Here is a 13,392-nt window from a genome sequence, read left to right on the forward strand (position 1 = left end):
TGTAGGATACTATTAGTGTATGGGATAATGGCTGGTCGTTGTGGACTTGGTGGGCTGTCGGTATGGTTGCCAACTGTCCCGTATTAGCTGGGACACCCCGTATTTTGGGCTAAAATTGGTTTGTCCCGTATGGGACCGCCCTTGTCCGTATTAGGCCCGGGGGGCGCTGTAGGCCCGGACACTGTAGGCCCGGTTGCTGTAGTTCCGGACAGTGTAGGCCCGGACGCTGTAGGCCTGGACAGTGTAGGCCCGGACAGTGTAGGCCCGGACGCTGTAGGCCTGGACAGTGTAGGCCCGGACAGTGTAGGCCCGGACGCTGTAGGCCTGGACAGTGTAGGCCCGGACAGTGTAGGCCCGGACGCTGTAGGCCTGGACAGTGTCGGCCCGGACAGTGTAGCAGCAAAAAAAACTGCAGATGCTGGTTAAAATCTGTGTCTACCTTCCGGACAGTGTAGGCCCGGACAGTGTAGGTCCAGAGGTTCGGACAGTGTGGGTCCAGACAGTGTAGGTCCGGAGGCCCGGGCGCCGACTGACGGAGGTTGCGTAGCAACCCGCATCCCGGCCCGAGCAGCCGCCATCGGTGGAGCGGGAGCACGTGGCCGCTGGCTGGGTGAGGTCACATGGGGCTCGGGGCGGTGACGTCATCTTGTCCCGTATTTGGGAATGAGACAGTTGGCAACCCTTAACTGTGGGGCCTGTTTCCACACTGTGTCTCTAAAGTCTAAAGTCTAAAAATTGGCCCCAACTCTTGAAGCTCACCATCCCAAGATAAAGTTGTTGAAAGACATGGTTCAGCATGATTTAGCAATGTGTAAATAGCGCACACAAACTAACGTGAATAAAAATAAACAGAAGTGAGAGGTGGGAGGAACATTAGTTAATCTGACATTGATTACGTTGGCTGCTTGGTCATATTTTCTTCTGACAGACCAGTACACCGGTCTCTCGGATATTTACCAGAACTGTTAGTTTTAGTTTTTTTCGTTTTAGAGATACAGCGCGGGAACAGGCCCTTGGGCCCACCGAGTCCGCGCCGACCAGCGATCCCCGCACACTAACACTATCCTACACACACGAGGGACAATTTAACTTTAAACCATCCCAATTCACCTACAAACCTGCAGGTCTTTGGAGTATGGGAAGAAACCGAAGATCGCGGAGAAAACCAACGCAGGTCACGGGAAGAACGTGGGTTTTAGAAACATAGAAACATAGAAAATAGGTGCAGGAGTAGGCCATTCGGCCCTTCGAGCCTGCACCGCCATTCAATATGATCATGGCTGATCATCCAGCTCAGTAACCTGTACCTGCCTTCTCTCCATACCCCCTGATCCCTTTAGCAAAAAGGGCCAAATCTAACTCCCTCTTAAATATAGCCAATGAACTGGCCTCAACTACCTTCTGTGGCAGAGAATTCCACAGACTCACCACTCTCTGTGTGAAGAAATGTTTTCTCATCTCGGTCCTAAAAGACTTCCTTCCCCCTTATCCTTAAGCTGTGACCCCTGGTTCCGGATGCACTTTTGTTAGAAGGTTAGGCCCGGCTTGCCCAAGATCAGAGATAGACACAAAAATCTGGAGTAACCCAACGGGTCAGGTAGCATCTCTGGAGAAAAGGAATAGGTGACGTATTGGTTCGGGGCCTTTCAACTGATGAAGAGCATCCAGAGGAATCCCACAGGATCAACAAGCTAAGATTCGGCTTGCACTCGCTGGAATTTAGAAGATTGAGGGGGGATCTTATAGAAACTTACAAAATTCTTAAGGGGTTGGACAGGCTAGATGCAGGAAGATTGTTCCCGATGTTGGGGAAGTCCAGAACAAGGGGTCACAGCTTAAGGGTAAGGGGGAAGTCTTTTAGGACCGAGATGAGAAAGTTTTTTTTCACACAGAGAGTGGTGAATCTGTGGAATTCTCTGCCACAGAAGGTAGTTGAGTCCAGTTCATTGGCTATATTTAAGAGGGAGTTAGATGTGGCCCTTGTGGCTAAAGGGATCATGGGGTATGGAGAGAAGGCAGGTATGGGATACTGAGTTGGATGATCAGCCATGATCATATTGAATGGCGGTGCAGGCTCGAAGGGCCGAATGGCCTACTCCTGCACCTATTTTCTATGTTTCTATGTTTCTATAAGCTAACCTAAGCTAAGCTAAACTAGACTGAACTAAGCTAAACTAATGATGGACACAAAAAGCTGGAGTAACTCAGCGGGACAGGCAGCATCTCTGGAGAGAAGGAATGCGTGACGTTTCATGTCAAGACCCTTTTACGGACAGAGTCAGGGAAAAGGGAACCTAGAGATATAGGCGGTGATACAGAGGGATATAGAACCAAATGGATGAAAAATATGCAAAAAAGTAACGATGGTGTTAACGAGTAATACATTGAAACTCACCAGGACGACCGTGAAACGAGTACAACGACTTGGGTGGGTGAGGAATGGAGATAAAGGGAAAGCAAAGGGAAGTTAGAGAAGTCAATGTTCATACCGCTGGGGTGTAAGCTGCCCGAGCAAAATACGAGGTGCTGTTCCTCCAATTTGTCCTGGGCCTCACTCTGACATAGGGTTGCCAACTATCCCGTATTAGCCGGGAAAACCCATATTTTGGGATAAATTAGTTTGTCCCGTATTAGGCCCGGGGGCCGCTGTAGGCCCGGACAGTGTAGGCCCGGACAGTGTAGGCCCGGGGGCTGCTGTAGGCCCGGACAGTGTAGGCCCGGGGGCCGCAGTAGGCTCGGACAGTGTAGGCCCGGGGACCGCAGTAGGCCCGGACAGTGTAGGCCTGGGGGCCGCAGTAGGCCCGGACAGTGTAGGCCCGGGGGCCGCAGTAGGCCCGGACAGTGTAGGCCCGGGGACCGCAGTAGGCCCGGACAGTGTAGGCCTGGGGGCTGCTGTAGGCCCGGACAGTGTAGGCCCGGGGGCCGCAGTAGGCCCGGACAGTGTAGGCCCGGGGACCGCAGTAGGCCCGGACAGTGTAGGCCCGGGGGCCGCTGTAGGCCCGGACAGTGTAGGCCTGAGGGCCGCTGTAGGCACGGACAGTGTAGGCCCGGGGGCCGCTGTAGGCCCGGACAGTGTAAGCCCGGACAGTGCAGGCTAACGGAGTTTGTTCGGGGAGCGGGGCCGAGTGTGTTTGCCTAACGGAGGATGCATAGCAACCCACCTCCCGGCCTGGGCGGCCGCTATTGGTGAAGCAGGAACACGTGGCCGCTGGCTGGGTGAGGCCACGTGGGGCGCGGGGCGGTGACATCACCTTGTCCCGTATTTGGGAGTGAGATAGTTGGCAACCCCTATTCTTTAGCAAACAGTTCAAAGTATTTAGATGGTGATATAATTTTAATTGCCTTATGTAACTAAGAGATTCTGTAAGAATGCATTATGAAAATGCAAATCATTAATAATAGAATATTACAAAACTGTGGAATTCTCTGCCTCAGAAGGCAGCGGAGGCCGATTCTCTGGATGCTTTCAAAGAGAGCATTAGATGGAGCTCTAAAGGATAGCGGAGTCATAGCATAATAGAAAATAGGTGCAGGTGGAGGCCATTTGGCCCTTTGAGCCAGCACCGCCAATCATTGTGATCATGGCTGATCATAGGAGTCAAGGGATATGGGGAGAAGGCAGGAACGGGGTACTGATAGTGGATGATCATCCTTGCTGACCTCGAGTGGGAATCTCTTCAAGACCATAGGACCAAATAACGCCTGACGACCATCTATAAAGAAACGCATGGGTTTATTCCAAGCAACATCATGAGTCATCTTCAATCTGCAAATTCATCCGGGCAACCAAAGACCAGGCAATCGGGAGGTTTTCAAATGCAACATCATCCCAATAGACAATAGGTACAAGAGGAGGCCATTCGGCCCTTCGAGCCAGCACCGCCATTCAATGTGATCATGGCTGATCATTCTCAATCATTACCCCGTTCCTGCCTTCTCCCCATACCCCCTGACTCCGTTATCCTTAAGAGCTCTATCTAGCTCTCTCTTGAATGCATTCAGAGAATTGGCCTCCACTGCCTTCTGAGGCAGAGAATTCCACAGATTCACAACTCTCTGACTGAAAAAGTTTTTCCTCATCTCAGTTCTAAATGGCCTACCCCTTATTGTGGCCAAACTGTGGCCCCTTGTTCTGGACTCCCCCAACATTGGGAACATGTTTCCTGCCTCTAGCGTGTCCAACCCCTTAATCATCTTGTACGTTTCGATAAGTTCCCCTCTCATCCTTCTAAATTCCAGTGTATACAAGCCTAGTCGCTCCAGTCTTTCAACATATGACAGTCCCGCCATTCCGGGAATTAACCTGGTGAACCTACGCTGCACGCCCTCAATAGCAGGAATATCCTTCCTCAAGTGGCGATATCCAGTCCGGAATATCCAGTCCGAGTGGCGGACCTGTTGGCAAGGATACACGACAGGGGAGACCGAAGTCTGGAAGAGCCGTAGTGGTCGGTGACTCCATAGTCCGAGGGACGGACAGAAGATTCTGTGGCAGCAGGAGGGACTTGAGGATGGTCTGTTGCCTCCCTGGTGCCAGGGTTCAACACATCACAGACCGGCTTCAGAAAATCCTAGCGAGGGAAGGCGATCAACCTGAAGTCGTTGTGCACGTGGGCACGAATGACGTCGGGCGGAAGAGGAAGGAGGTGCTACAGCGGGAGTTTAGAGAGTTGGGAAAAACGCTGAGAAGTAGGACGTCGAAGGTAGTTATCTCTGGACTGCTACCGGTACCTCGTGCTGGTGAGGCCAGGAACAGAGAGATAGAGGGTATGAATTTATGGCTGAGGGACTGGTGCAGAGAGCAGGGATTTAGATTTCTGGACCACTGGGATCTCTTCTGGGATAGGGGTGACTTGTACAAAAGGGACGGGTTGCATCTTAACAGCAGGGGGACAAACATTCTGGCAGGCAGGTTTGCTAGTGTGACACCTGTGGCTTTAAACTAAGTAGTGGGGGGGAGGGGTTAACAAATTGTGAATATGAAGATGAGGTCAAAGGGAATACAGGAGATATTGCAAAAGACTCTCGGAAGAATGGGAACAGAAGTTCTAGAGCGGAAAAGAAATTAAGGGCAGGGCCAATTGTGAACGATGTGAGAGGGGAGGTAAATACAGAAGTTAAAGTGTTGTACTTAAATGCGCGTAGTATAAAAAATAAAGTGGATGAGCTTGAGGCTCAGTTAGTCATGGGCAAGTATGATGTTGTAGGGATCACTGAGACATGGCTACAAGAGGACCAGGGCTGGGAACTGAATATTCAGGGGTACACAACGTATAGAAAAGACAGACAGGTGGGCAGAGGGGGTGGGGTTGCTCTGATGGTAAGGAATGATATTCATTCCCTTGCAAGGGGTGACATAGAATCAGGAGATGTTGAATCAGTATGGATAGAAATGAGAAATTGTAAGGGTAAAAAGACCCTAATGGGAGTTATCTATAGGCCCCCAAACAGTAGCCTCGACTTAGGGTGCAAGTTAAATCAGGAGATAAAATTGGCGTGTCAAAAATGTAATGCTACGGTGGTTATGGGAGATTTCAACATGCAGGTAGACTGGGAAAATCAGGTTGGAAATGGACCCCAGGAAAGAGAGTTTGTAGAGTGCCTTCGAGATGGATTCTTAGAACAGCTTGTACTGGAGCCTACCAGGGAGAAGGCAATTCTGGATTTAGTGTTGTGTAATGATCCTGATCTGATAAGGGGACTAGAGGTAAAAGAGCCATTAGGAGGCAGTGATCACAACATGATAAGTTTTACTCTGCAAATGGAAAGGCAGAAGGGAAAATCGGAAGTGTCGGTATTACAGTATAGCAAAGGGGATTACAGAGGCATGAGGCGGGAGCTGGCCAAAATTGATTGGAAGGAGGCCCTAGCAGGGAAGACGGTAGAACAGCAATGGCAGGTATTCCTGGGAATAATGCAGAGGTTGCAGGATCAATTTATTCCAAAGAGGTGGAAAGACTCTAAGGGGAGTAAGAGACACCTGTGGCTGACAAGGGAAGTCAGGGACAGCATAAAAATTAAGGAGAGGAAGTATAACATAGCAAAGAAGAGTGGGAAGACAGAGGATTGGGACTCTTTTAAAGAGCAACAAAAGTTAACTAAAAAGGCAATACGAGGAGAAAAGATGAGGTACGAGGGTAAACTAGCCAATAATATAAAGGAGGATAGCAAAAGTTTTTTTAGGTACGTGAAGAGGAAAAAAATAGTCAAGGCAAATGTGGGTCCCTTGAAGACAGAAGCAGGGGAATTTATTATGGGGAACAAAGAAATGGCAGACGAGTTAAACCGTTACTTTGGATCTGTCTTCACTGAGGAAGATACACACAATCTCCCAAATGTTCTAGGGGCTGGAGAACCTAGGGTGATGGAGGAACTGAAGGAAATCCACATTAGGCAGGAAATGGTTTTGGGTAGACTGATGGGACTGAAGGCTGATAAATCCCCAGGGCCTGATGGTCTGCATCCCAGAGTACTTAAGGAGGTGGCTCTAGAAATAGTGGAAGCATTGGAGATCATTTTTCAATGTTCTATAGATTCAGGATCAGTTCCTGTGGATTGGAGAATAGCAAATGTTATCCCACTTTTTAAGAAAGGAGGGAGAGAGAAAACGGGTAATTATAGACCAGTTAGTCTGACATCAGTGGTGGGGAAAATGCTGGAGTCAATTATAAAAGACGAAATTGCTGAGCATTTGGATTGCAGTAACGGGATCGTTCCGAGTCAGCATGGATTTACGAAGGGGAAATCATGCTTGACAAATCTACTGGAATTTTTTGAGGATGTAACTAGGAAAATTGACAAGGGAGAGTCAGTGGATGTGGTGTACCTCGACTTTCAGAAAGCCTTCGACAAGGTCCCACATAGGAGATTAGTGGGCAAAATTAGGGCACATGGTATTGGGGGTAGGGTACTGACATGGATAGAAAATTGGTTAACAGACAGAAAGCAAAGAGTGGGGATAAATGGGTCCCTTTCGGAATGGCAGGCAGTGACCAGTGGGGTACCGCAAGGTTCGGTGCTGGGACCCCAGCTATTTACGATATACATTAATGACTTAGACGAAGGGATTAAAAGTACCATTAGCAAATTTGCAGATGATACTAAGCTGGGGGGTAGTGTGAATTGTGAGGAAGATGCAATAAGGCTGCAGGGTGACCTGGACAGGTTGTGTGAGTGGGCGGATACATGGCAGATGCAGTTTAATGTAGATAAGTGTGAGGTTATTCACTTTGGAAGTAAGAATAGAAAGGCAGATTATTATCTGAATGGTGTCAAGTTAGGAGGAGGGGGAGTTCAACGAGATCTGGGTGTCCTAGTGCATCAGTCAATGAAAGGAAGCATGCAGGTTCAGCAGGCAGTGAAGAAAGCCAATGGAATGTTGGCCTTCGTAACAAGAGGAGTTGAGTATAGGAGCAAAGAGGTCCTTCTACAGTTGTACGGGCCCTGGTGAGACCGCACCTGGAGTACTGTGTGCAGTTTTGGTCTCCAAATTTGAGGAAGGATATTCTTGCTATGGAGGGCGTGCAGCGTAGGTTCACTAGATTAATTCCCAGAATGGCGGGACTGTCGTATGTGAAAGGCTGGAGCGATTGGGCTGGTATACACTGGAATTTAGAAGGATGAGGGGGGATCTTATTGAAACATATAAGATAATTAGGGGATTGGACACATTAGAGGCAGATAACATGTTCCCAATGTTGGGGGAGTCCAGAACAAGGGGCCACAGTTTGAGAATAAGGGGTAGGCCATTTAGAACGGAGATGAGGAAGAACTTTTTCAGTCAGAGGGTGGTGAAGGTATGGAATTCTCTGCCTCAGAAGGCAGTGGAGGCCAGTTCGTTGGATGCTTTCAAGAGAGAGCTGGATAGAGCTCTTAAGGATAGCGGAGTGAGGGGGTATGGGGAGAAGGCAGGAACGGGGTACTGATTGATAGTGATCAGCCATGATCGCATTGAATGGCGGTGCTGGCTCGAAGGGCTGAATGGCCTACTCCTGCACCTATTGTCTATTGTCTATTGTCTATTGTCAAATTTGGAGACCAAAACTGCACACAGTACTCCTCCTAACGTACGAGACAGCCAGCGATGGTGATTATACGTCAAGACACAGATACAGATATATTGACGGTGGACGGGAGTTTGGTTTGCGTGTGACAGTCTGGGCTCCGTCCACCACTCTCGTGGTGATAGAGCTGTTCCCGAGCCTTGCTGTGGTGCATCCCAGGGCTAGATGCAGACGGGGCCTGGCGAGCCCGTTCAACATCAGAGAGGGGAACGAACTAATCTGTCATCATCTGTACTCTGCAGAGAAGTAACCCAGAGCTTTGGATCCGTGTAAAGCTATGCAAAGCGGACTGAAAAGCTTGATGTATTCTGTTTGAGTACGAGATGACTGTGTCTGTTTCGATAACATGAGATCTTCCTCTTTACTAAGGTACTGTATCCCTTATTTCATGTAGCTGCTGAATTTTCAAATGAGATCGTGCAGTTCGTGCCATTGCAATAAATCTTTTTTTTTCCCCCCATTAGATTCTACGGTTTGTCAGTGAAAATTTTCAGGCTCCTAGTTTAGTTTAGTTTAGAGATGCAGCGCGGAAACAGGCCCTTCGGCCCACCGAGTCCGCGCCGACCAGCGATCCCTGCACACTAACACTATCTTACACACACTGGTGACGATTTATGCATTTATATCAAACCAATTAACCGACAAACCTGCACGTTTTTGGAGTGTGGGAGGAAACCGCAGATCGCAGAGAAAACCCACGCGGGTCACGGGAGAACGTACAAACTCCGTACAGACGGCGCCCGTAGTCAGGATCGAACCCGGGTCTCCGGCGCTGCATTCGCTGTAAGGCAGCAACTCTACCGCTGCGCCACCGTGATAAAAGTGTTCTTTTTAGTTTAGTTTAGAGATACAGCATGGAAACAGGCCCTTCGGCCCACCAGGTCTGCAACGACCAGTGATCCCCGCGCACTAACACTATCCTACACACACTAGGGACAATTCGCACTTACAGAAAGCCAATTAACCTACAAACCTGCACGTCTTTGGAGTGCGGGAGGAAACCGCAGATCACGGAGAAAACCCACGCAGGTCACGGGGAGAATGTACAAACTCCGTACAGACAGCGCCTGAAGTCAGGATGGAACCCGGGTCCTCCGGCGCTGCATTCGCTGTAAGGCAGCAACTCTACCGCTGCGCCACCGTGACCGCCCAGTTTAGAGACACAGCGAGGAAAGAAGCCCTTCGGCCCAACAAGTCCTCGCTGACCAGTGATCACCAAGTAAAGGGCTGGACAAGCTAGATGCAGGAAAAATGTTCCCAATGTTTGGGGGGAGTCCAGAACCAGGGGCCACACACAGTCTAAGAATAAAGGGGAGGCCATTTAAAACTGAGGTGAGAAAAAAACTTTTTCATCCAGAGAGTTGTGAATTTGTGGAATTCTCTGCCACAGAGGGCAGTGGAGGCCAATTCACTGGATGGATTTAAAAGAGAGTCAGATAGAGCTCTAGGGGCTAGTGGAATCAAGGGATAAGGGGAGGAGGCAGGCACGGGTTACTGATTGTGGATGATCAGCCATGATCACAATGGGCGGCACGGTGGCGCAGCGGTAGTGTTGCCGCTTTACAGCGAATGCAGCGCCGGAGACTCAGGTTCGATCCTGACTACGGGTGCTGCACTGTAAGGAGTTTGTACGTTCTCCCCATGACCTGCGTGGGTTTTCTCCGAGATCTTCGGTTTCCTCCCACACTCCAAAGACGTACAGGTATGTAGGTTAATTGGCTGGGTAAATGTAAATGTAAAAATTGTCCCTAGTGGGTGTAGGATAGTGTTAATGTGTGGGGATCACTGGGCGGCACGGACTTGGAGGGCCGAAAAGGCCTGTTTCCGGCTGTATATATATGATATGATATGAATGGCGGTGCTGGCTCGAAGGGCCAAATGACCTCCTCCTGCACCTATTTTCTATGTTTCTATCTCTAAAGTAAAGTATACTAAATTAAATGGAACCACTTTTTTTATTTACAGTTTTCCTTTTATTTATAGCCGGGTTTCATGTGTTTTTCATAAATTTATTTCCTCCACATCTTCTTTAGTTATTCCTGGAGCAGATTCAGGGCATGAAATGCTGGAAATGCTCAACAGATTTGGACTGACTATCAAAGTCACTGCTTGAAGTTAAGGGCGAGGATGGGTAATGGATGTGAACCGTTAACCCAGGTTCCAGTCCACATGCGCTACAGGGCATGTCGAGAACTTTAAACATATTCTGTTTCCCACTGCTTTAGTCGATTAACCAGCGCACGAATGGGTCGCTTGGCAGCAGTCTGAGGAAGCTTGGCACGTCTCCAATGGCTCGGGCAAACTTCTACCGTGGAAAGCGCTCTGTCGGGGCTGCCTCAGAGTTTGGGAATCAGGGAACCTGCCAGGCAAAGGCCGCAAGAAACATGGAAACAGAAAATAGGTGCAGGAGGAGGCCATTCGGCCCTTTCGAGCCAGCACCGCCATTCATTGCGATCATGGCTGATCGTCCACAAGAAGATGCGGAGAGTTGTAAGCCTTGCCCAGATCATCACACTGGATGGATTTAAGAGAGAGTTAGATAGAGTTCTAGGGGCTTAGCGGAATCAGGGGATATGGGGAGAAGGCAGGCACGGGCTACTGATTGTAGATGATCAGCCGTGATCACAATGAGTGGCGGTGCTGGCTTGAAGGGCTGAATGGCCTCCTCCTGCACCTATTTTCTATCTTTCTATGTTTCTTAGACCACACTTCCCAACCATTGACACCATCTCCACTTCACACTGCCACAGTGGGAAAGCACGCAAAATAATCAAAGACAAGTAATCAGAGGGGCATCACGGTGGCGCGGCGGTAGAGTTGCTGTCTCACGGCGCTGGAGACCCAGGTTCCATCCCGACTACGGGTGCTGTCCTGTACAGAGTTTGTACGTTCACCCCGTGACCTGCGTGGGTTTTCTCCGAGATCTTCGGTTCCCTCCCACACTCCAAAGACGTGCAGGTTTGTAGGTTAATTGGTTTGGTATAAATGTAAATTGTTCCTAGTGTGTGTAGGGTAGTGTTAGTGTGTACGGGGATCGCTGGTCGGCAGATACTCAGTGGGCCGAAGGGCCTGTTTCCGCGCTGTATCTGTAAACTAAACTAAACTAAACATGTCCCACCTGGTCATTTCTTCCCTTTGCGAGGAGCAAAGGAGGACCTGGCGTGGGATCATAAGGTCACTAGGTCAGCGTTGATAGGAGCAGAAATAGGCCATTCGGCCCATCACATCTAGTGCGCCATTCAATCATGGCTGATCTATCTCTCCCTCCTAACCCCATTCTCCTGCCTTCTCCCCATAACCCCTGACACCCGCACTAATCAAGCACCTATCTATCTCTGCCTTAAATATATCCACTGACTTGTGGCCTCCACAGCCTTCTGTGGCAAAGAATTCCACACATTCACCGCCCTCTGACTAAAGAAATGCCCTCCTTATCTCCTTCCTAAAGGAACGACCTTAATTCTGAGGCTGTGCCCTCTGGTCCTAGACTCTCCCACTGGTGGAAACATCCTCTCCACAACCACTCTATCCAGGCCGCTCACTATTCGGTTAAGTTTCAATGAGTCCCTCCCTCCCCCCCCCCCCTCTCTCCCCTCTGGCAGGGAAGTATTTGGAATCTTTGCTCAAAGATTTAATGGGGAAAAAACATCTAGAAAACACGACAGAGAAGTCAGCAAAGATTCCACGAGGCAGGCGAGGTCACGCGTGACCGGTTTCATTGAATTCTTTGTAGTCGACAAGAAATAGTTTGAAGTTACAAAAGGCTTTCAATAACCCCTTCAGTGCACCGGCCCTGATCAGATCCAGGCTTCCGATGACAGGAAGGATCGAGACGCTCAGGGGAAGGCACGGAATGAAAAGATTTACGGGCGTCCCTGTGACATGCCGGCCTGGGCGATAATTGGCTTCTGGAAATTGTATGGGTGATCGATGGTCGGCACGGACTCGGTGGGCCGAAGGGCCTGTTTCCACTCGGTATCTCGAAAGGCTAAAGCCGATAGTAAATCTCAGCCTTCCTCTCCCCTGCCCCTCATTCTCCAACCCCCTTCTCTCTCTCTCTCTCCCCCCCTCCCTCTCTCTCCCCCTCCCTCACTCTCTCTCTCCCTCCCTCTCTCTCCCTCTTTCCCCCCTCCCTCACTCTGTCTCCCCCTCCCTTTCTCTCCCTTTCTCCCCCTCCCTCTCTCTCTCTCTCTCTCTCTCTCTCTCTCTCTCTCTCTCTCTCTCTCTCTCTCTCTCTCTCTCTCTCTCTCCCCCTCTCTCTCTCCCCCTTCATCTCCCCCTCCCTCTCTCTCCCCCTCCCTCTCTCCCTCTCTCTCCCCCCCCCACTCTCTCCCTCTCTCTCCCCTCCCTCTCTCTCTCTCTCTCCCTCCCTCCCTCTTCCCCTCTGCCCTTTTCTCACAGCCCGCAGGTTCCGTTTAACTCTTAGAGACGTCTACTATGATTCTGTGCATCCACCCAATTTAGTTTAGTTTAGTTTAGAGATACAGCACGGAAACAGGCCTTCGGCCCACCGGGTCCGGGCCGACCAGCGATCCCAGCACACTAACACTATCCTACACACACTAAGGACATTTTGTACATTTATACCAAGCCAATTAACCCACAAACCTGCACGTCTTTGGAGTGTGGGAGGAAACTGATGATCTCGGAGAAAACCCACGCGGGTCACGGGGAGAGCGTACAAACTCCGTACAGACGGCGCCCGTAGTCGGGATGGAACCCGGGTCTCTGGCGCTTTAACTGCGGTAAGGCAGCAACTCTACCGCTGCACCACCGTGACACCCGATTTATTCCTGTCATGATTTTATACACCTCGATAAGATCACCCCTCATCCTCCTGCGCTCCAAGGAATAGGGACCCAGAAACTCGTGCCCCTCTGACCTAAAACATATACATGTTCATTGGTGATAACAGGTATAACAGGTATAACAGAGCTTTATTTGATAGGAGCAGAATTAGGCCATTCGGCCCATCAGGTCTACTCCGCCATTCAATCATGGCCGATCTATCTCTCCCTCCTAACCCCATTCCCCCTGCCTTCTCCCCCATAACCCCAGCCACCCGTATGGTGGACAAACTAGTCTGGAGCGGGCCAGTCGGCAACATTCCCTGACGGACGTTAGTTTAGTTTTTTAGATCAATTTAGAGATACAGCGCGGAATCAGGCCCTTCGGCCCACCGAGTCCATGCTGACCGGCGATCCCCGTACACCAGCACTATCCCACACACACTAGGGACAATTTGCACCAAGCCAATCAGCCGATAACCCTGTCCGTCTTTGGAGTGCGGGAGGAAACTGGAGCGCCCGGAGAAAACCCACGCGGGTCA

The sequence above is a fragment of the Rhinoraja longicauda genome, chromosome 11 (assembly GCF_053455715.1).
Source record: "Rhinoraja longicauda isolate Sanriku21f chromosome 11, sRhiLon1.1, whole genome shotgun sequence".
Classification (NCBI taxonomy): domain Eukaryota; kingdom Metazoa; phylum Chordata; class Chondrichthyes; order Rajiformes; family Arhynchobatidae; genus Rhinoraja; species Rhinoraja longicauda.